A 23,050-nucleotide genomic window follows, 5' to 3' on the forward strand; every position below is an offset into this window, starting at 1 on the left:
TCAGATGCTGAAATTTGACACTATATATACACACTTCTTATCATGTCAAAATGCATTTATTTCCATCATAGGAAAGAAAAGAAAAGAAAATGTAACAATATAATGCTTTATTGACATTTTCCAAACAAAGTCTTCCATAGTATAAAGATGCACTAAAATAGCACCAATTCTGTCTCAAAGGTAACACAAAGAGACCCAAGAGCAGAGGAACAGTTGAAAGTATTTATTAACAATACAATTATAACTAAATAAATTATAACTAAATTAGAATGAATCTTAAATTATAAGATCCAGGTGAATTGTGGAGATCCCAGCACCATCTGCAGTAGAAGATGATGGGCGTGTTTGTCAATGAGGGCACACCAACCGCACAGTGAGCAGATCCTTAAAGAATCCTTCATGATGAGTGTGTTCATAAGGCGAGTGTATGCATTGTGGTAGTCAGGAGCAGATTCATAAGAATCATCCATTGAAGAGATGTGGACGAAGAGAACAGGTGTACAGCAAACTGGAAGGCATCCACACTTCCGACATGTGGGCAGAGATGGGCAACCAAAACAGATACACGAGACAGGACCAACTAGGTAGATAGAGGGAGGTGAGCCACTCCAATACCAAACAACAATCTAGCAAAGAACATGACACAACAAAGGGCTTAAATAGGCAGTGAATTAGTGGAGAGACAGGTGCTGATAGCACGCCATGGAAACACTGATCAAGCATGCCGAAAGCACCAGAGACACATGAGAGAGAGAAATAACAAAACAAACAGAGCAGATCGATGAACTCACCGGAACGTGACACAATTCAAGTAATTCGACTAATTAAATGTTTAGCAAAGTCTAAGTGGGAGGTTGACTAATTGAAAGAACTAGTCTCTGCATAGGTTGCATTTTTATTGCACTGGGCATTAAATCTCTTACAGTAAAATCTCATCCTCCACAATATTAATCTGCTGGTAGACTATGGCTATCCACTTTGCTACAGCAATCGTGAAGCTGCGTGATTCGCATCTGGGCATCAACGCCAGTTCCGATTTGAAATCTGCATGAAGAGCGTTTGCAGACAAAAACATCTCATTCTGTGTTTTGGTGATAGTCAAGACTTGAAGTGCTTCTGTAGTAATTAAAATGCACTTTATGTAAGCTGAAAAATACTTGAATTTTATCACAAGTCCCATCTGGGCTTGTTTTGTACATCAAATAGCATTAAGAGTTTATTTTTCCATAATTTTATCACTGAAGCGCAGTTGTGTGTATGTGTGCAGATGTCACCGGCTACACAGAGATTCTTTTATTTACTGATTTAACAACCTCCACTGCTCTATCTGCTCTAGGAGAAAGTGTAACGGTCAACTAGCGTGGTACGACAGTACTGCCGCGTTATGCTGTTTTATGCTAAGCTTGAAGGCTCACTTGATGGAGGGTCTCTGGTGTGTTGTGATGTGTGCGTCTGTGTAATGAGTCTGGGCCAGTGGCGAATTATCAGGGCTAGAAAAGCCTTCTCTGCTGGCCTAACATGCCTAATAAATAATTATTTTCATCCTTTCATTCTCATTCACCTTTTGTATTTTCAATCAATTTCCACTCCTAATTAATCTACAAACGTATAGGGAAAAACAAAAAATGTATCCAATCAGAATTTATTCCTTGATGTTTACAAGTAAAGCATGATGGCTGTTTCACATCGCATGCCCAAAGCCGAGCTCGTAGACAAAACATTTTCAACAGAATCCCTAAACAGTGCAAGTGAATAGGCATCTAATGTCAGATTGTCAGATTCTTCAGCCAGTCAGATTTATTTACTTGTTCTTGATGGGTGTGGTCTTAGGATATTTCCCGGTCTAGGCCTTCTACCTGGAGTTGAGAGATGCATTCAACCTTTAAGTGATGTAAATAATTTGAAAAGGAAGAGCGTGAGATCAAGCTGACAGAGTCAGCTGTCATCACAGCCGCTATCGCCATTGATTTAAAAACCTGAGATGTTCTGCATGATCGGGAGGTGGTTTAATTTATTAAACAGGAAAGGAGGGATTATTGTCACTTCAAATAAACTGGTAAGTGCTTTTTACATTGTTATAGCAACATCAGCTGTTTTCTAAGTGTAAATTGGGCTGCTTGAGCATTTAGTGTCAGTTCCAGGTTTGAAAAGTAACCGTGTACCCTGAAGGCTATCGTACACCGGATGAGAATCTCCACTTGGCGTCACAGCTAGGATACGGCACAGGTATCAAACACATGGCACGTCGATGCGGTTTAGGTTGCAGACAGTACACACAAAAGTTACCAAGGTTTTTCCCTTGTTCAAGAATGAAGAACGCTAAAGTAAATAAACTATGTTGTTTGATTTGGGTTGAATTTATTGGAAAATATGCGAGTTGCGCTCTGTGGCGTGGTAGAAATTTGAGCAGCCTCCGGAGTCACAGCTGGGCAGCTGGGCACCACCGATAGACGCCGAGTGGTGGCGGCGGTGTGCATACCATTATTGAAAACAGATTTAGAATGCGACATGTTGTCCGTCATACACATCCCCTTGAGAAAACAAAATTTATTGCAAGCAACATTTAAATAGCAAATATTATTAGATAGCCTTTTCCAGGTGTTATAGACCTCCTTGGTAGATTCATATAAAAAATTATGATTTCTGAATATCAGATCAGGAGACATTCATTTCACAAAACAATCTTGCTGCAGTTAAAATTAGGCTTGCTTTGCTTGAGCATTCATTGATCTTACGGGGGTCACATGGTGTAAGCTGGTCCTTTGATGTGTAATCGGGTAGCCAATCAACTTGTGTACTCTCTCTTTGCCTAACAATTAAATTTGTTCATGCTGCATCGAAAAACTGCATACTGTCACAGTGTGTCCTGGATTTGATGAAGAACACACTTATCTGCCGGCAAACAGTACATTCTTTAAGGTATGCATGAAAGTAGTATGAATAGATTTTGGACATACTTCATCTGGGCACGTTGGCACTGTCTTGTTACAAGAATATATGATGTAATAAAAACAACCGTGAAAACATCTTCTCTGGTTTTGTTAAACAAGCACCATTCAAGCACAGGGAACAATTATCTTGGTATATAAAGCACTTACAATTGAGAAGAGGTGTCCGCCTCTCGAATCACCACTGTTCCTTTTAAATCCAGAGTTTTGAATATGATGTTGCATCATCTTCCGAGAGATTATGGGATTGTTAAAGTTGCGTTCACACTGCCAGCGACACGCAGTGACAAAACAACCTAATCTCATTCATTTTTAATAAGAGCTGGCGACTTCTGGCAACACTAGATGTGGGCGTGACCAGCGACGCGACAAATTAGAGCTCACGTGATCCTAATATTTTAATAATAATATTAATTGTAAAGAAACACCTCCACCCTCCACCTCCCCAGCTCCACAGGTCTAGATCTGTATTTATGCCTGATTGTGCAGCAGCATGTCACACATGCTTGTTGTACCATGTCAGTTTATGTTCTAGCAGTAGCAAGTCTCTGTAATTGCTCTGCAGCAGCAGTAGCAGCGCAGCAGGTCTAGTCCACCAAGACCAATATTTATCAATATGTCATACCCACATTAACAAGCTTAATCTTTCTGAGAGTTGTCATGGCTGAAATACAGTAATTTAAGGCCAGTTAACATTAATGTTTTAAAGGTTATGGCAATTACAGCGAATAATAATACATTTGAAAAGGAAGCATTGGGATACGTGGAGATGCTCTGGTGGGTGAACTTGACCTTCAGCCTCCTCAAAAGTGTTTCAATGCATGTGTATATTTTTATACTTACACAGGCTCAGCCAATGGCATGAGTTTGGGGTGGAACTCTCTTCTGACTAATAAAAATATATATATTTTTTTTTTCAAATTTAGTTGCCCGTTTCAGCTTTAGATATATTTAAAAAATATTGGCTGCAAGAAGTTGCTTCAAGGGTGTTAACTGTAATCATCACTGGTATGGAATCCAAAGCACTCGTGGATATAATGTTGAAATGCAAAATAGATAAATAGGATTACAGCAAACATTTAGTCATACAATTTATATGCACACCCTAAAGCTTAATTTAGCTACAACAATTTGATTGTGGTTGTTGTAAAAGACATTTTAATAAAAAGTTTTATTTTGATTCGATAAGTTCATTGCTCAGTGTTATCTAACAAATATAGATTGGGTTTTTTATATTCCTAGCCTGAGACCAAAATTGACAAAACTCCAACATTTTTCAAAGCGAGTACAGACCTATGTTTATAAAAAATACAATTGTTCACTGTTAGTTCATGTTAGTTCAAAATGCATTAATTAAGATTAATAAATTAACATCAACCAAGATTTATAAGTGCTGTAAATGTATTGTTCAATGGGTGTGCTGTGTGTTGATTGACAGGTTTTGCAGTGCAGGTGGCTTCTACTTCCCGCACCATTTCTTTTCTCTCTCTCTGTTTCCTCAGTGTAATCCTTTTCCGAGTGCATGGCATTACACTATTCTTCTCTTTAATACTCATTAATAGCACAATATCTCCTGGTGTCTCCTCTGCCAACACAAACGCTCTTAAAGCTTAAAGCTGCTTTACCTCACTGGAGTTCTCAGTGCACCAAAACAGATTCCTCTAGAGTAGCTAATCACGGCTCTGTATGGACGAGTGTGTGGCTGGTTAAAACGTGGTTGTTAGTGCACGTTTAGTTTAGTTTTGTGCATAATAGTTTTTGTTACTGTTAAATTATAATAATAATCTTGCTCTGAGATGCTAGGCAGAATGCTTGCATTTTTTTTTATCCAGAGTGCATTTATAGCTTATGTTTGTAAATTTCTAGAATTCTAGTGTTTTTCAACTAGAATTTTCAGATGTTTCTTGATCGGGGAGTGACAGAGGCCGAGGAGTGACAAAGGTCGAGCAAAGTTCTAACAGTCAAAGTGACTAAATATCCAAGAGAAAAAAACAAGCAAACAAACTGTTTGAAGGCATGAGGAGATGCTTCATGCATTATTCACTTATGCTGGCTCTCTAAACCTCAGTCGTTGGGGGTTTGTCTGACATCCCAGATAAATAATTAAGCTCTGACCTTTCGTCCTCATTAAAGGTGATGTGGGTTTTTTTTTCTTCTTCTCAAGAGCAAATGACTCTTAGATAAGTTGTCAGAAAGAGTATTATAATCAAACGGCTTGTGTTTAAGAGATCTGGATGATTCTACGCAACCCAAATGGAAGATCCACATGTTTCTATACCTCATGCGGAGTACAGAACTTGGTAGAAGTTTGAATGGGGAATACCGTTGACATAATTCTAGCTCTGTTGCAATATCTTGTGAGCTAACTACCCAAACAGCATTTTAAGGCATCCTACAGGTTCAGTAGGTTCTCAGTGCTCAGTAATATTTTTACTTTGCCTTAGTAATTCATGAATACCTTGAATGCATTGTATGCAAACAATCAACATCAGTTGAATACATTATATTTGCAATATACCACAGATAATGTGCATTCTTTAGATTCTGGACAGCTATTATAGCTATTCATTTGTTTTGTGTGTGGGGGTGTACACACAGTGTTGATTCAATGATCAACTCATGGAGAGAGCAATATCGAGGTTCCAGGCCTCATAGAGAAATGTGTTCAAGGCTCAGTGTATTTATAGCCAGCAGAGAATTAATTAATTGTGAACAGAGCAGAGAATGAACACATACACAACCAAACACAAATCGTACACAACAGCAGTGGGGGATTAAAGTACTAGTTCACCCAAAAATGAAAAATCTGTCATCATTTACTCAACCTCATGTTTTTCCAAACCTGTTTTAATTAATTTCTTTGGTGTAAAGCAAAAGGAGAAATTTTGAAGAATGCACTGGTTGTCTTTTCTACGAAATTACAAAGAATAAAATTTTTCTGGTGAACGGGCTGTCAATTGATTAAAAGTTTATTACATGACAAGCCAATTAATTAATCAAATGAATCGCATTTATATATTTTTGCTGAGAAAGGCCCCAAATAAAGATCATTTTATATAAATAGTACATGATAATTAAAAATATAATATATAGAGCCTATAATTAAGATAATAATTCAGATTGAAAAATGTTACATTATTGTAGCAGACCATTTAAGTATTGATTACGTACAGTGCAGGGGGTATGATTGATGGCATTACATTTTTTTTTTTTATCACACTAAATTAATATGTTAAATCGACAGCCCTAATATATACTGTATATTCGGTACAATGTGGCAAAAGGCACACCTAAAGGAAAATATGCTTTTTTTTTTCTGGTCACAAAGTGTATTTTTTATTTAATAAAAAAAAAAATGTATAGAATATTGATGGAGCAACATCATTTGTGATAATAACAAAAATAAACAATAATGGAAGGTTGTTTTTAATAAAATAGTTTTTTTCTTTTTTTAACAAAAAAGTGGCATGTGGGATAAAAGGTCCCCACATTTAGGGTAAAAAAGCTTGTTCTATAGGCTAGATTATTTTTAAGATCTATGTCTATTTTTACAGGCTGTATGCAGTATGTGCAAAGCCAAAGCAAATTAAATAAGGCAACTTATGATTTCGGGGGTTCACATAGGCTATTGTCCGGTTTCCATATTTGTCAGTCAACTTTTCAAAATACATTCGGGGCTACACTCAAAACATTCGGGGCTGAAGCCCCAGCAAAATCGGCTGACGCCGCGTCTGGAGTAAACGATGACAGAATTTTCATGTTTTTCTGGTGAAAAATCCCTTTAGTATTTAAAGGGATGATTCATCCAAAGATGAAAATTAACTCATAATTACTCACCCTCATGCCATCCTCATTGTGTATGCCTGTCTTTCTTCTGCAGAACACAAATAAAGATTTTTTGAAGACTATTTCAACTCTGTAGGCCGATACAATGCAAGTGAATTGTGGCCAGAATTTCAAATCACCAAAAATCACATATATTCACCAAAAATCACAATATTTAACTCCTTTTTTTTTTTTTTTTACCATAAATGTCCACTTTCACTTTCACATTCTTCTACTTTTGTTTTTTTGGCAACTTGTCTCCTACAGGAGGTTTATGTGTCATTTTATTTGTTATTTGAATTTTTTTTTAATCCAGAGTGCATTTATAGCTTATGTTTGTACATTTCTAGAATTCTAGTGTTTTTCAAGAATTTTCAGATGTTTCTTGATCAGGGAGTGACAGAGGCCGAGGAGTGACAAAGGTCGAGCAAAGTTCTAACAGTCAAAGTGACCAAATATCCAAGAGAAAAAACAAGCAAACAAACTGTTTGAAGGCATGAGGAGATGCTCTGTCACTCCCCGACATTTCACTTAAGTGTTCTATAAACAAATTAATCTCCATTGTGATTGGATCAGTCAATGTTAGCCCCATTTGAGAAAAGGGAGCTCTGCATATATATATGCTCTTTTTGAAGCTTGAAAACTCCAGATCTCATTCTTTATATTGTAAATTTAAAAGTTATATTGTATAACTGTATTAATAAAGTCATACAGGGTTGGAGCGACATGAGGATGAGTATATTATGAATGTTCATTTAAAAAAATCCCTTTAAAACAACCTCTCACTTTTCCTTTTTTCCTCCTGCACTATTGACATTATCTTTTTCATTTTTGTGTGTGTGTTAAAGTCTATGCTGGTGTTTGTCATGTGGCTCTCAGATGGCTCTTTCCGCAGCAGAAAACTTGTAGCTGTCACGGACACGTCCTGCTGTCTGCTACACACTTGAACATCACACACACGCATCACACAGCTACACGTCATATTCTAGGATGTTTAGTCAACAGCTTGCTGATAGTTCATGAACTCTTCAGAGAATTCTAAAACAACATTTTCATAAAATACTGTACAGTTCCCACTCTAAAATCTGATTGGCTAAGCCAAATTCAAAGCTGTTATGCTGGAATGGCAATAATAGCCTGTACTTGGTATACGGGCATGAATGATACCTCAAACTGTGCAGCTTGTTGGAGAAGATAACTGCTAATTTATTTGATTTACGAGTTTTACCTGATGGACAATAAAATGGGACAAAATATCCTAGAGACTAGGGGGTGGGCTGTTTTGACATGGGCTAGTAAGCAACCAACAAGCAACCACCAAGAAAAACCTTAAATCCCTGTAATATATGGCCTTTCATGAGAGATTCCTGAACTAGCAGAGAATTCCAGAATTGACGCACATGTGTTTCGAGTTGTTCTCACAATCTATAAACTCCAAAAACTGATCAAAGCAACATCCTAACAAGAACTTAGCCAAAAAAATACAGCACTGATTTTGAGTTTCAGCAGTAGCTGTATTTCAGACTAGAACATTATTCTAGTGAAAAATGTATGGCTTTTGTTCATACAAAATAATCTAGGTGTGAAATGTAACTACAGAGTCCAAAGTTCGACTGCAGCAGCAATGCGCCGCCAAAATTGTTAAAGCTAAAGTATGTAACCTTTTCTGTGTTAAAATACATTCTCCTATCCCATCTTAATATTAATATAACTATAATATAACTATAAGTAAGGCATTCATAGGTTTATTTTCTCAAAAACTGCTATGTTTGTTTTCAGCGACCCACTTAAACCTATCCCAAACACACAGATTCAAACCAACACTCCTTTGCACATATTCACACACTCATACCACATTGTCATACTTATAAGTCATGATTATAAATCAATATTCAGACTGTCTTTTACACAAACTCTCTTAGCATTCAGCACTCCACTGCACCCCTGCAGAGTTTGGAGTGGATCTTACTGCAGAACACAGCGTACGGTGTAGCCATCTTGACTGTGATTGTATGTTCCGCCTGCTGGTAGCAAACCAGTGCGGAGACGTTTTGTACAAACACACACTGACTGAAACAACCTAAGAGCACAGTCTGTGTGCGTCAGAAACCTGCGGTACCAGCAGCACCACCATCCAGCATGCTAACAGAGTACAGAAATCACAAAAGAGATCATTTGTAATTGTTTTCCCAAGACAATAATGAGATGAAATGGAAAGCAAATGTTGACTTGTGTAGACTTATTTATCGACAGCATTTTCAGAATAATGTTGATTACAACAATGTATTTGACAGATTACTCAGGGTTTTTTAAATACTAAAATCATACATTACATTAGTTCATTGATATATAGTGGAAATACATGTGTCCAGCGTTCCAAAGAAATATGAAGCTCACATTTGTTAAAGCACGCTAAATGCTGGCTTTACTGGCTTTACCAGCATTACATGGTCATGACATTGTAGCAGACATATTGGATTTAAACTTTACACAGACAAGATTAGTAAGTGAATCTATCTATCGCATTACAGTAACTAAAACTAAATAATCCAACTAACTTTGCCCTCAGCCTCAGATATGCTCAAAGATCAAAGTTGCAAGTTTAACACTATGTACTGTGATTTAAAAATGACACTTTTTGTCCCTTTTAGCTTTCCATATTTCCCTTTCAGTTTTATACCCTATTATTGATTTGTCAGGTGTTTTAAGTTTGTTCAGAAGATAGCAAGCAGTAAACAGACTACCACAATAGGTGCTTATGAGAAAAGATAGACGGGAACTGTTGACGTGCCGTCTTCTAACACCAATGTATGTAAGGGAATTTAGAGTCTCTAAATATGTGAGCTATGATCTAAATTAAACTGTCCTTATTGTACATTATTAGGTAATGAAATGTATAATGGAATTAGTCGCGTTCGACAACCATTATAAATTAGATAAATTACAAATAACTAGATTATTTGTCTGAATAAAATTCTCCACCATTAAATTCGTAATACAACGTCTCGTTGTATACGCTCACAATTTCTACTGTAAGGAATTAGCTTTAATAAGTGAATTATGATTAATTCACTTATTGGAGTAATGTTATTCTCATGGCTTATTGAAAATAATATCAGACATATTTAAGTACAGCTTTGAAGCGAAATCTTTTAGAAACAGGGATGAGATTATTTATCAAAATATAATACAGTCATTCATCTTTGAATACAGACAAACTTTATTGCCATTCTAACCATAAATCTAATCTAACACATATATACATGAGACAGATTGGTGAGAAGAGTGACAGAATGTAAAATAAATGATCAATACAGTGAAAATGATCTTTCTGGAGTCTGTTGACAATGCCTTAAGAACCATTTAACCTTATTTGAGTCTACTTCGATTAGCTATTGGATTACCCAAAGTATTTAACAAATACACCAGCACTTTGAGCACAATATTGGAGATGTACTTGCATGTAGTGGTGTTTCCTTGCATTCTTTGTTTTGCTTGGTTCTTGGTCGAATGTTTGTTCCATCGAGTTATTGTCTGTATGAATGATGAGGTTGGCTTTGAAGCGAGGCCTTCTCATGGACCATAGAGAGTGAGAGGCTTCTTCGGGACTTTGAGTCCCGAGCTTCCTTTGACCTCACATGGCATGGATCTGGTTCCAACAAGATCCAGAGATGACCACGATGGAAGAGTCAGAGTGAAGTATGAGCAGTCTGAAGAGCAGGAGAGACCAGACGAGAGACGATGACAGAAGAGACTGAACAGGAGCGTGTTCTTCCTGTTTGGAAACCTTTGAACTGAAATTGGCAGCATCTGCAAGGGTGTCCTGCGGCAATCAGAAGTGACTTTTCAGAGTCATATGGGCAACTGGGCTGTCTATTACGACAGTTGATTTATGGTCCTTTGTTTTGGATTCTTACAAATCTCCCACTCAAAAAAGTGCATATTTAAACATGAACTTTTCTATCTTGAGAACGGTACAAGAGACATGATATTCGTTGTCATCAGCTTCCTCCATGTAACCAAGCAAGCGTTTGCATACTAAACTTGACATTCTTTCATTAATATTGTACGTATAGGTAACAAAACATGAAAATCCCTGGTTAATTAATTGATTATACAACATGGATAAAACATTACACACATTTAAAAGAGATCTATCAGGCTATAATCATTAATTTGTCAGTTATACAAGTTATCACAGTTGTCACAATTCTCACAATTGTCAGAATTACCTAGCAAGCCTAGGTATTGTATAAATCATGGATTTAAATGCATTCTGTACATTTTAGAAGGTTAAATCGGTAAGAACTGTGACTTTGTGAGAGATGTTTCTGGATTAAGGAATGTGCCTTTTTTTTTTTTTTTAATTCTTTTTTTATTTTGATTTTACAGGTCCATACAATAAAGTCAATGATATTACATGTCAAATTTTTCCTTAAGTCATCTGTAAATGTACATTAATAACACAGACTCGGTAACCATTACTATAGTAATCAGGGACCCATTAGGCCTTCATTCTACATTATATACACATAACCATTTTTAGACATAGTAAAATCAAAATGAGAACTAAACAAACATGTTGGGGTAAATCTCAATGACTCATAAAGCCCTCTTTAAAAAGTAGAAAAAATAAATAAATAAATAAATAAAACCAAAATCCACTTTAAACAAAAGATGGGCGTAATGGAGTAATATACGTTATCCATCTTTCCCATCTTTTCAAAAAAGTTTCCTGTTGCAATCTCAAAGCAAAGGTAATCCTTTCCATCTTGAAAATATCATAGATAATGTCAATCCATTCCTCTACGATAGGTCTTCCTGGTTTTAACCACCTTCTAGTAATAGCTTTTCTACTAGCAGCACTTAGGATCTGAAATAAGTATTTGACATGAGAAGAAATATTTTCTGTTGCTAAGGCCCCTAAATATAAAGACTCAAATTTAAATTGAATATCCGTCTGAAAAATGCTTTGCAAAACTTTATATATCTCCCTCCAAAATGGGATCAGCACTGTACAGGACCAGAAAATGTGAAAATGATTTGCTTCAAGGCACCCACAATGTCAGCCAACACGTCGAAGAATTGGTGTAGTGCTTCTTTTGAGTTGGAGTAATGAAAAACCTCACAAGGTTTTTCCAGCAAAACTCTCGCCATAGAGATGAACTGGAAGTTTTCCACTGTATCTTACATAAGTTCTCCCAATCTTCTTCCTTTAGAACAAAGTTTCCTTCCCGTTCCCATTTTTGTTTTACATACAGTGAACTACCTTTTGTTCGTTGTAGCCCCTTGTATATTCTTGAGATGAGCTTCCGGTTAGAGCCAGCAAAATAGGCCTCCATAAACACTTTTAACAAAATGTTATCCCAGCCTACTATTGTACACCTCTTCTGCATTTGGTCCATATGATGCCGGACCTGAAGGAATCTGTAAAAATCATCCTTATCTAAGCCAAATTGCCTCTTCAGATTTTGAAAGCTATTTATAGTGCCCTTATACAAAAATGTACAGTATGCTGTCAAACCTTGCAAGGTCCATCTCTTAAATCTTAGCGTCCCATCTATTAGGCAAAAAATCTGTATCGAATGCACACCATTTCAGAACCTTTACCCCATCCTTCAGGTTATTATGAGTTATTACCTTGCTCCATATCTTAAGTGACAAACATATCCATGGGTTTCCCAATTCCTTTAAATTGAATAGCAAATCCTTGTCCCCAATTGCAGCCTGAATTGGAAATTCATCTGATATAGCTCCCTCAATCTCCTTCCATCTAGCACAGTAATCTGGGTTGCACCAGCATATTAATGGCCTCAGTTGAGCAGCAATATAGTAGTCTTTTAAGCATGGGAGAGCGACCCGCCCTTGATTTTTGACAATTGTAAACTCTGGTATCTAATTCTTGGCCTTCGTCCCTTCCAAATGAACCTTGAAATATGCTTGTCCCACTCCTGGAATTGTTGGTCAGGAATATCTAGTGGAAGAGACTGAAAGAGATACACCAACTTCGGCAAAATAACCATCTTGACAGATTCCACGCGTGATCCGAAATTGAGGAAAGGTAAAAGATCCCATCTCCTTATGTCTTCCCTGATCTTTTTGTTCAAGGGAGGTAGTTAAGAGAGAACAAATTTGTCAAGTCCCTTGGAATGTTCACCCCTAAATATCTAATTGAAACCGAGTCCCATTTCAAATTATACTTATTTTTCATATTTACAGAAGGGTTGTAATCAAAACATAGAATTTGTGTTTTTGGAACATTCAACTTATAACCAGAAAAGGATCCATATTGCTCCAATAATTCAAATAGCCGTGCCAACGATTGCTCAGGGTCAGTTAAATACACCAGTACATCATCAGCGAACAACGAAATAATTTGTTCTCCCCCACGCATAACAATTCCTTTAATATTGTTGTCCTGAATGATCCATTGGCTCAGGGGCTCAATAAAGATTGCAAACAGGAGGGAGCTAATTGGACATCCCTGTCTTGTTCCTCTTTCTAATGGAAAGGGGCTAGAGACAGCCCCATTTATTTTAATTCTTGCCCTTGGGCTATCGTAGAGAGCTCGTAATGTTTTAATAAAGGTACTGTGAAATCCAAATTTGTCCAAAACTTTATACAAAAAAGACCAATTTACACAGTCAAAAGCTTTTTCTGCGTCCAGCCCCACTAGTACTGCATCTAAATTATACTCTGTTATATGATTAATTACGTGTAAAGTCCTTCTAATACTATCTTGAGTTTGTCTTCCATGAATAAAGCCCGTCTGGTCAATACTAATAATTAATGGTAGCAGTCCCTCTATTCGTTTGTATAGTATATGGGTAAATATTTTATAATCCTGGTTCAACACGCTTACTGGTCTAAAATTACCGCATTCAAACTTGTCCTTCCCCTCTTTCGGAATTAAGGATATTACCGCCTCCCTCCAAGAGGGAGGTATACTATTCTCTTTAAGAACCCAGTTAAAGGTGGACTGCAGCACCGGGGTCAAAGAACCCTCCATGACTCTGTACCATTCGGAAGGGAACCCGTCCGGACCTGGTGCCTTATTTGGTTTAAGATGCGATATGGCTGATCGAATTTCTTTCTCTGTAATTTCTGCTACGAGATTCCTACTTTGTTCACTATTCAATTTGGGCAGATGAATTTTCTGAAAAAAATCTTCCATTTTCTCTCCCTCTATTTGAGGCTGGGAGTATAGTTTTTTATAATAATTTTCAAAGCAATCTTGTATTTCATTTAATTTGTAATGCATCGAATTAGTAATAGGATTTTTTATTTTATGAATTGAATTCTCTGCTTGTTGTTTTTTCAGCCTATATGCTAATAATTTGCTGGCTTTCCGCCCCTTCATAATATTTCTGTTTTGTAAAAATTAACTTTTTTGTATATCCTTTGTATAAATCTCATTTATTTCGTTCTTTTTCTTCCTAAGTAGCTCTCTATTTTTTCCATCATTTGTGTCTTTGTGGTGTTGTTCCAATTGTTTTAGTTCTACTTCTAACTGAATTAACTCTTTTTGTCTTACTCTCTTTAGGTGAGCACTGTACCCAATTATCTTGCCTCGAAGCACAGCTTTACATGCATCCCATACTATTGGTGGGGGAACTTCCCCATTGTCATTCTGTTCTAAGTATTCAGCAATATCCCTCTTAATTTGTTCCTTCATCTGAATTAGTACACATGTGTTTAACCTCCATAAAGTGTCTTTCCGGTACTGTTCAAGATTTAGTTTTAAATAAATGGGGCTATGGTCTGAAAGGTCCATGCTCCCCACATCGCAGCCAACTACCCTGTTTAGATCTTGAGCAAAAGTAAAAAAATAATCAATCCTCGAATACACCAAGTGTGGATTTGAAAAAAAAGTGTAGTCTCTCTTTGAAGGGTTTAATTCTCTCCAGATATCAATTAATCCGATTTCTTTCATAGACAGATTGATCTTTTTACTTATCAAATTGGGCTGGACTGTGTGTGTACTTGAGGCATCCAGTTTGGGATTTAGTCTAATGTTGAGATCCCCCCCGCAGATTAGGACCCCATGGGTCTCCGCTGTTATCAAATCGAATATCTGTTTAAAAAACTTCCAGTCAGAGTTAGGAGGAGCGTAGATGTTGAATAGGGTAACCAATGAGCCCCTAAATTTCCCTCACCAGAATAAATCTTCCCTCCGTGTCCTTTTTTTTCAAAAATGGGTTCGAAACTAGTCTTGCTGGATATCAATACTGCCACCCCCTCCTGTGCCCGCCAGTATCACGATGATGAGTACTGATGCTTAAAGCCCAATCGATTTAATTTAGCATGTTCTGTATCCGAAAGATGTGTTTCCTGTAAAAACGCCACGTCAACTCTCTCTCTTTTTAGTTTAGTTAATATCTTACTTCTCTTGATGGGGTTGACAAGGCCATTCACATTATAAGTTGCTATTTTAACTGATTGCATTCAGTGTATACTAAGGGGAAAAATGAGAAATGAAATAAACGACAAAAAAAAATAAAAATAAAAATAAAAATAAATAAATAAATAATAATAATAATAAAATAAATAAAAATAACCCTAAATGACCATGAGTAATAAAGAGAATCACAGTATATACCCCACAAACTACAAAGAACGGCAGCAAGAACTGCTGCGACACCGAGAACACAATAAGAACAATAAAGACAGAAATAAAAAGACTTCCAACTGTGGGGTCTTAATATTGACCCTGGTGAAGCCCTGATGGAAAAAGGGCTCTGAGGTAAAGCCTCCCCCCTTACGAATGGGTGAGGGCCTTCATGCATGACTGTCTTGGCAACATAAAAGAAAATCTCCCCGACGTTTACATTATAAACTTAATTAGTTATGCAGCCCGTTCAGTGCTTCTTTAGTAAACAGGACGTGTTAAAGGATTTAACGTTAGTTCCTCTCTCTACTAAGAGTCCCAAGCGGAAAAAGAAAACAACGACTCAACGGACTCACCCGTTATATTTCCAGTAAACTCGCACCAAGCAATTCTCAGTTAACTAGTAGTCATCCTGAATCCTGATGTCTGAAAGCCTGTAATCTTTCCTTAAAATCCAAAGCCCTGCCAGCTCTGTGTCGGTTCCCTGGTCTCTTGACGGTGTGCCACGTGAACCGCTGGATCCGCTCCAAAAGCGAGTCCGGGTGTTTAATTATCGACACCGGGAACCCCCTCCTCGCCATATCCTCCGTAGCCTCCTCCGCCGAACCGTACATCACAACTCCCTCCTGGTAGAAAACTCTAAGCCTGGCGGGGAACGGCGTCTGAAATCGGATTTTCTTCTCCTTCAATACCGCTTTTGCTTCGGCATATTCCCTTCGCTTTTTCAAGACATCCGGCGCGTAGTCGTGATCGAGATTGACTCTTTTCCCGAGATATTGAAATCCTCGCTTTTGCCAGGCCATTCTCAACAGCTCTTCTTTCATCCTGTAGCTTGACATCTTGACAACGATGGATCTCGGCGTGGCTTCCCCGGGCGGCCTCGGCATCAAGGCACGGTGAGCTCTTTCCACTCGAAGTTCAAATGTAGCTGGAAGCTCCAAACCCTCCCGCAGCAAACGCTCCACATACACCACCATCGATGGGGAATTTTCCTCCGCTCCCTCTTTAACACCGTGAATTCTAATATTTTCTCGTCTGGAGCGGCCCTCTAAATCAGTCAGCTTAGCGTCTAGGTGGATCTGAAGGTGTAGCAGTTCCTGCACGGTATCCTCCGCCACTTGTAACCGTGTTTCAGTCGCGTCAATTCTCCTCTCCGCCTCTTCGATCCTCGTATTGGATTTATTAATTTCTTCCCGAATCGCGTTCAGCTGCTGACTGCTGTCTTTTCTGAACTCTCTCAGCTCTTTAAGTATGAGGCCAGAATCTCCGGTCTCACTTTGATCCGCTCCGAGTTGCGTATGCATATCCTCCTCGTCCTCCATTACGCTGCTAGGCGATGAAGTTTGGCTAGCTCCTTCGACGTCGAGTAACTCCGTCTGCTTTGACTTTTTATTTTTCCCTCTGGGCATTCTCAAAACCCACTGTCTTAAATCACACTTTAAATTAAGTTTGTTTCTAAATATTCGGGTTGTAGTGGGTTACTTTGTCCGAAATTGTCGGGAGCACGTTCTCTAAGCTGCCATCTCCTGGTTCGTCAAACCGGAAGCTCAGGAATGTGCCTTTTAAGATGCTGTTTGATAAATAATAATCAAGATGTCACATGATCTGATGAGTCTAAGTGTAGCAAACCGAGTCTCTCGGGAACTCCTAGAGTGTGTTCTGTCTTTTATTGCTTTGACCTTTGAAGTTAGGGCCTCTTTGCAGATAAGTTTTAAAGTCACATGGCATCTAGACAAGTCTCTTTGTTACTTTGTTTTATTGGCCAGATGTGAGACCTACTGGCACCGATGTCTTCCCATTTATGACGTTGTGGAATTCCAGGATTAATATTGGGTAAATCCTAGATTCAAATCATGTCATTTAAATTCTTCAGCATGTATAATCCAACAGCGGGGTGCCAATGTGTTAGGATTCAAAGGACAAAGGAGGCAAAGAATAAATGTATGATTTTTGAAAAAATCAACATATGAACTTTCTCACAATTAGCATCTCTTCCTGAGGCACCACACCCCACTGAGCGAAGATTGCAAATTCACACCTCATTGTTGCCCTTCCACATCTGTCCCTTTCTCTCCCCTCTCCTCCTCCACCTCCATTCCCCTTCAGCTCAGAATCACCTCAAACTCACCTAAGATATGTATGTAACAAAATATCATATCTGATGTATACATATAATGTAACTATGCATGTTTGGTATAATTTAAAATGTCTCAGTGTGACTGGTATAAAGGTCGCTTTAACAAAGATATAAGTTATTTGTCAAATGCTGAATAATTCTGGAGGTCTGTCCCCATCCCTGCCTGATTGTTTATGAGGTACAGGTATGTCCCCAGGTTATATATAACCTAACCACTCTCAAACTTCCCTTTGTTCATGGTTTGGGTATTTAAGGAATGTGACACATTGTTCATGGTTCTTTGTAGTCAGATGATCCTACACCTTAATGTGTGTGTAACTTTAATAATAGGAATCTGCATTCAAATCTCCCATGCTTTGCAATTATATGTAGTTTTCTCAACTGCCAGGTATGTTCTTTGACTTATTTCTTATTTTTAGGAATGTTTGTTTATTCTGATCATTTTTTAAATTGGCCTTGATTTGAATATCTGTAACTTATGCTTTAAATCCTACCTGACAAATAAATTGTTACTTTTTGATTTATTATGTATTCCTCCGAAATCATTTATATCAATACTGGGTCTTTAAAATAGGAGAAACCGCTCTGGAGGAACTGAGCTGGAGAATACCATTTTAAGAATAATTTATATCATAAATGAAGCTTTAATGTAGGAGGAAGCCACTTATAGACTATCAGTTTGAATCTCATTAGAAACTGATCAAAAGGAAAATGAATAGAAGAGGATTCAGAGTAATCAATAACTTAAAAGATTAAAATAAAAGAATGATCAGAAAGTAATTAGAGACTTAATCAAAATTAGAGGTCAACTTAAAATTGGAGTCAGATTAATATAAATTTGGAGTCAAATAAAATGAATAATAGAATTTGTAAAGTGTAAATTAACAATAAGTGCTTTACTTCAGCACTCAGAAAAGACAGAATAGGGGCAAATCTATCTACTTTTAGCAGTTTGCCTGCATTTATACACTAGATTGTCAAAGATTGTGAGGTTCAGGGCATTGTGTCTTAATAAAAAGTTTTAAAAAGTACAACGCATTTGGATGGACAAACTACACACAGTTTCCAATATGGACATGACAGGCATTTTGACCGTTCACACACACACACGCACATACACGCATGTTGGTCTACCTATCATTATGAGGACTTTCCATAGACGTAATGATTTTTATACTTTACAAACTATAGATTCTATCCCCTAATCCTAACACAACCCCTATACCTAACACAACCCCTGAACCTAACCCTCACAGAAAACGTTCTGCATTTTTACATTTTCAATAAAACATTGTTTAATATGTTTTTTAAAACCGTCAATATTTCAGTTAAATTAGAGTCCTTTTTTACTATTAAACTCCACTTTCACTTTAACATTCTTATACTTTTGTTTTTGCTGATTCACATTTTTCGTGCATATCCCCACAAACTGGGCAGGGAGGAGAATTTACAGTAAAAAAGGACTTAAATAATGATATGTTTCTCAACTACACCTATCACACTGCTTCTAAAGATATGGATTTAACAACTGGAGTCATATGGATTACTTTTATGCTGCCTTTATGTGCTTTTTGGAGCTTAACAATTTTGGTACCCAGTCACTTGTATTGTGAGGACCTACATCTAGAGTTTAGAAGAGATCTCAACAACGTCTCAAACTATGTTGAGATTTTCCAAGATATCGAAGTCTGCAAACAAAAGAGATTTTCTAAATGAACTCAAATGTATTCAAGACTAAATGAAATGAGCCATGCAATCCACATACATTTTATAATTTTGATTAAATATTAATTTTACCTCTATACTCTTACTATATGTCAACAATTGACTTTATGCATTTGGCACTTTGATCAAAAGCCACTGAGAATGCATTCAAGCTATAGATTTTTTCATTTGTGTTACCTGGGAAACCCTTGACCTTGGCATTGCTACTACAATGCTCTACCAGTCAAGCCATATTTGTATCTATTTGTATTTCTCCTAAGGAATTTTATGATACATTTCTGATACAAAGTTATGACACAGATCTGCTGCACACAAATTCTAAGTGCACACACCACACTCAACATCTAATATACAAACAAGAATGGCAAGTGTCTTAAAGGCACCATAAAAATAAATGTCAACTATTTTACCAACTGTTACAAACAGATCCTACCCCAAACTCACGCCATTGGTTGAGCAATATTTAACTGTGTCAGGCCTCTAATATAAACATAACAAAGTTTTGATAATGCCACAGTTACAGTGTTTGTAATTTTCCTACAAATGACTTACTTATTGCTGACTCTCCATAGTAAGTTGGGATGTATGGAAGTATTTTGATATCCACAACATTTCTCACTTCCATTAAGTCTCCTGAGGTATAAAGAGCAACCTCTAAGCAATAACATTCTCACATACACACACAAATTTAATGACAAAGGTTGTCTTGTTAATTGTTCTTTCATTCTGGATCTATGATATATAACTCTGACAGGAGGATTTTAAAGTATAGACATAAATTATAGCTTTGTCAGTGATAGCTGACCACTGATCATGTTTGACAGCATCATTTGTCATTTTTCTCGCAGATGTTATAACTGCCCTTTTTGTTAAGTGTAAGTTTGGTTATGCAATGTAAATCATAATGTATCCTTGAATGAATGCAACATGGTCCTACATGAGAGGAAGATAAAACAAAAAACAAAGTATTGGTGAAGGATATAAACATGTATGCCTACTGTTAGATATTGAACACTTGCACCCATGTTATTCATCGTTAATTATTCTTTGGAAGGTTCTGTGAATTTAATTGAATTGGATTTAATCAATTTTGGTTTATTTTTGAAAGGCAATTCTGTAGACACATAATTTATGACTTACTGTAATTACAAAAAAACGACAACAACTATTAAACAAAAAACTGTTAATTAGCCGCTATCGGACCAGAGTGAGCCAGGGCTATCAAGGGCCTAGGTGTTTGAAACCAATATTCAAAACAAGTGCTTGAGAAAACATACAATTGTGTAATTTGACTTTGACACAAAACCGTTACGGTTACTGAGATAAAGTCCTTGTGACAACTTTGCTGTGTGACAACTAGTCCTGGTCTCCCCATCCACTGTGTTTAAAATGAACAGATAGGAACTGTTAATTATAAAAATCGAAAACTTACTTTTCTCGGTGTAATTGAGCTAATAGAACAACAAAACAATGAGTATAATTAGTATTCGAAAGTAGATAAATCAACTTTGTGCAAAGACGCATCTTTGATTTTGATTAACTTTTTATTTTCTCAGTGCCTGAAGATTCCTGTAAGAATTTAAGTGTTTTATTTGGTTAAGTAATTAGAAAATGTATTTAATTGGTTAATTAATTAGATTATTACTTGCTTGTGCATGGTTTATGCAATAAACAATCAAGTCAGAACCACACCTCCCTGTTTTGATTATCCACATTTGGCTGGACAATAAAAACTTTAAAGTAGTTTTGTGTATTTACTGTGTTTTGACTTGATAGGACAGACAGACTGTTGGCTTAAAGGGGCCAACTATAAACCAGAAACACTAGAACAGAGTTGGCAATGATCATAAGTGCCATGTGTTTGAGATGCTGTGCTTATTATCTGCAAATTTGCCATTTTGCATATATATAGTAAATGCTGGACTAACCAGAGTTTTAAGTGTCTCAAAAAAGTGATAGTTTATGTATCAACCTATGTAGAATTTGAACCTTCAAGTAGGGTTTGAACTTTCAAGTTACCAACCCAGAACTCTAACTACTGCACTTAAAATTAAAGGTTCCAATTGCAGAGGAGAACCCTTTGTTAATCTCTAATTCTTTAAAACACCATATGTACTGAACACTCACATTACAGTTTATTGACATCACATCACATTACACATTATGGACTTGGTTAACAAGAACTAACAATGACCTTTACATTAAATAACATGAATACATCCTGTAAATGTTCATTTCAATATACTAATGCGACTAAAAAAACTAGTAATGCACTTTCTAATGTACTATTATATTTTAATATTAAAATTTGTATATATTAGCATTACTTAATGCACAAAGAGCTGACAATAAACAATTGCAAACTAACATTAACAATGCTGTAAATAATGCTGTTCATTTTAATGTTAAATGCAGCACTATTGAATGTTAAGGTATAGAACCTTACTGAAAAGTGTAAGTCTCTTTATTTATTGTATACAATATTTATTGATTCGTTTTGTAGATGTATATACATTATTTGACCATTTTTCGTCATTCCAGCTGTTTTTATTGTTTCTATTCCTTTTATGTTCTGACATGTGAAGCTATTTGAATTGCATTTTATGTATGAAAGGTGCTAAACTAATCAAATGTATTATCAGAACTTACCTGTCTAGATGATAAGCTGTTGTGTTCGCGTCCCAAACTCTTCTTCGATCAGATCATTTCAGCACCATAGAAAGGGCGAAGCTCGGGTTCCACAATCCAGCCAGCGCGTCTCCGGCTCAATATACAGTTGCACTTTGTTTGTATGCCCTCCTGTTGCCTTGTTTGTCAGTTTATCACTTAGCTTCTGATTTTTACCTTCAGATCTGATTCGGTCAGAGCCACACAAAACCCAGCTGTCTGGTCCGGACCGCTAGAATGATGCGCGCTGTGTATCTTCGCTCTTTTATCTTATATGTGTTTCCCTTGTGAGTATGGAGAAAGAGAAGCTACCGACGCCCCCAGGCAGTCGCTGCAGTTGCAGTTTGGCTGTGTGTGTTACTGGGTGGAAAGCTGTGAGCAAGCCTCAGTTCTGTTTGATAAAAGAACAGATCTACTCAGACTTCGCACAATACCGCTTTATGAGCGCTTGATGCTGCGCGTAAATACGTGACAGTGGAGACGCGCCTCCTCTTAAAGCACAAGCAGTGTGCCAACCAGTCAACTGAGCCTCTGAGTTTGAGAGAGAGAGAGAGAGAGAGAGAGAGAGAGAGAGAGAGAGAGAGAGAGAGAGAGAGAGAGAGAGAGAGAGAGAGAGAGAGAGAGAGAGAGAGAGAGAGAGAGAGAGAGAGAGAGAGAGAGAGAGAGAGAGAGAGCGCGCGCAGTGTGGGTGTCCGCCTGCTGTGATTCAGTGTGAATCAACTGTGTGCTGGTGGTGACGGACTCTTCCCACACTGTGCAATCGAGTTGCTGTAATGTCTTGAATCACATGAAACCTGTCAAGAATATGTACATTTTATTTTTTTTATTTTTGGGCGGGGAAAGCATAAATTATAGTAATTGAGATTTTTGGCATAAACATTTTTTTTACAATAAAGCACATTTTCCACCAAAATTGTGATTATTGTAATGCGAAAAAAAAAAAAATACTCTAATGTGAACAAAAAAATTCAAGTCACTTTTCAGTGTCAGAAATTTACTTTTACATTAAAGGGATAGTTCACCCCAAAAAAATAATAAAATAAAATTGGGGCGATTATACAATTCATGCAATGCAAGTAAATGGTGACTAGAACTCAGAAGTTCCAAAAAGGGCATAAAGAAGCATAAAAGGAAAATAAA

General features: G+C 37.0%; 1 protein-coding gene across 1 annotated transcript in view; it reads right to left on the bottom strand.

Annotated features, from left to right (window-relative positions):
- Positions 1-22,371, bottom strand: part of LOC127661911 (carbohydrate sulfotransferase 8-like) — a 223,676-nt gene extending 201,305 nt beyond the window's left edge. The window contains exon 1 of the mRNA XM_052152868.1: positions 21,893-22,371. The gene's annotated coding sequence lies outside the window, so the exon portion shown is untranslated. The remainder of the gene's footprint in view (positions 1-21,892) is intronic.
- Positions 22,372-23,050: the final 679 nt, after the last annotated feature.

Source organism: Xyrauchen texanus, chromosome 21, assembly GCF_025860055.1.
Source record: "Xyrauchen texanus isolate HMW12.3.18 chromosome 21, RBS_HiC_50CHRs, whole genome shotgun sequence".
Taxonomy (NCBI): Eukaryota; Metazoa; Chordata; class Actinopteri; order Cypriniformes; family Catostomidae; genus Xyrauchen; species Xyrauchen texanus.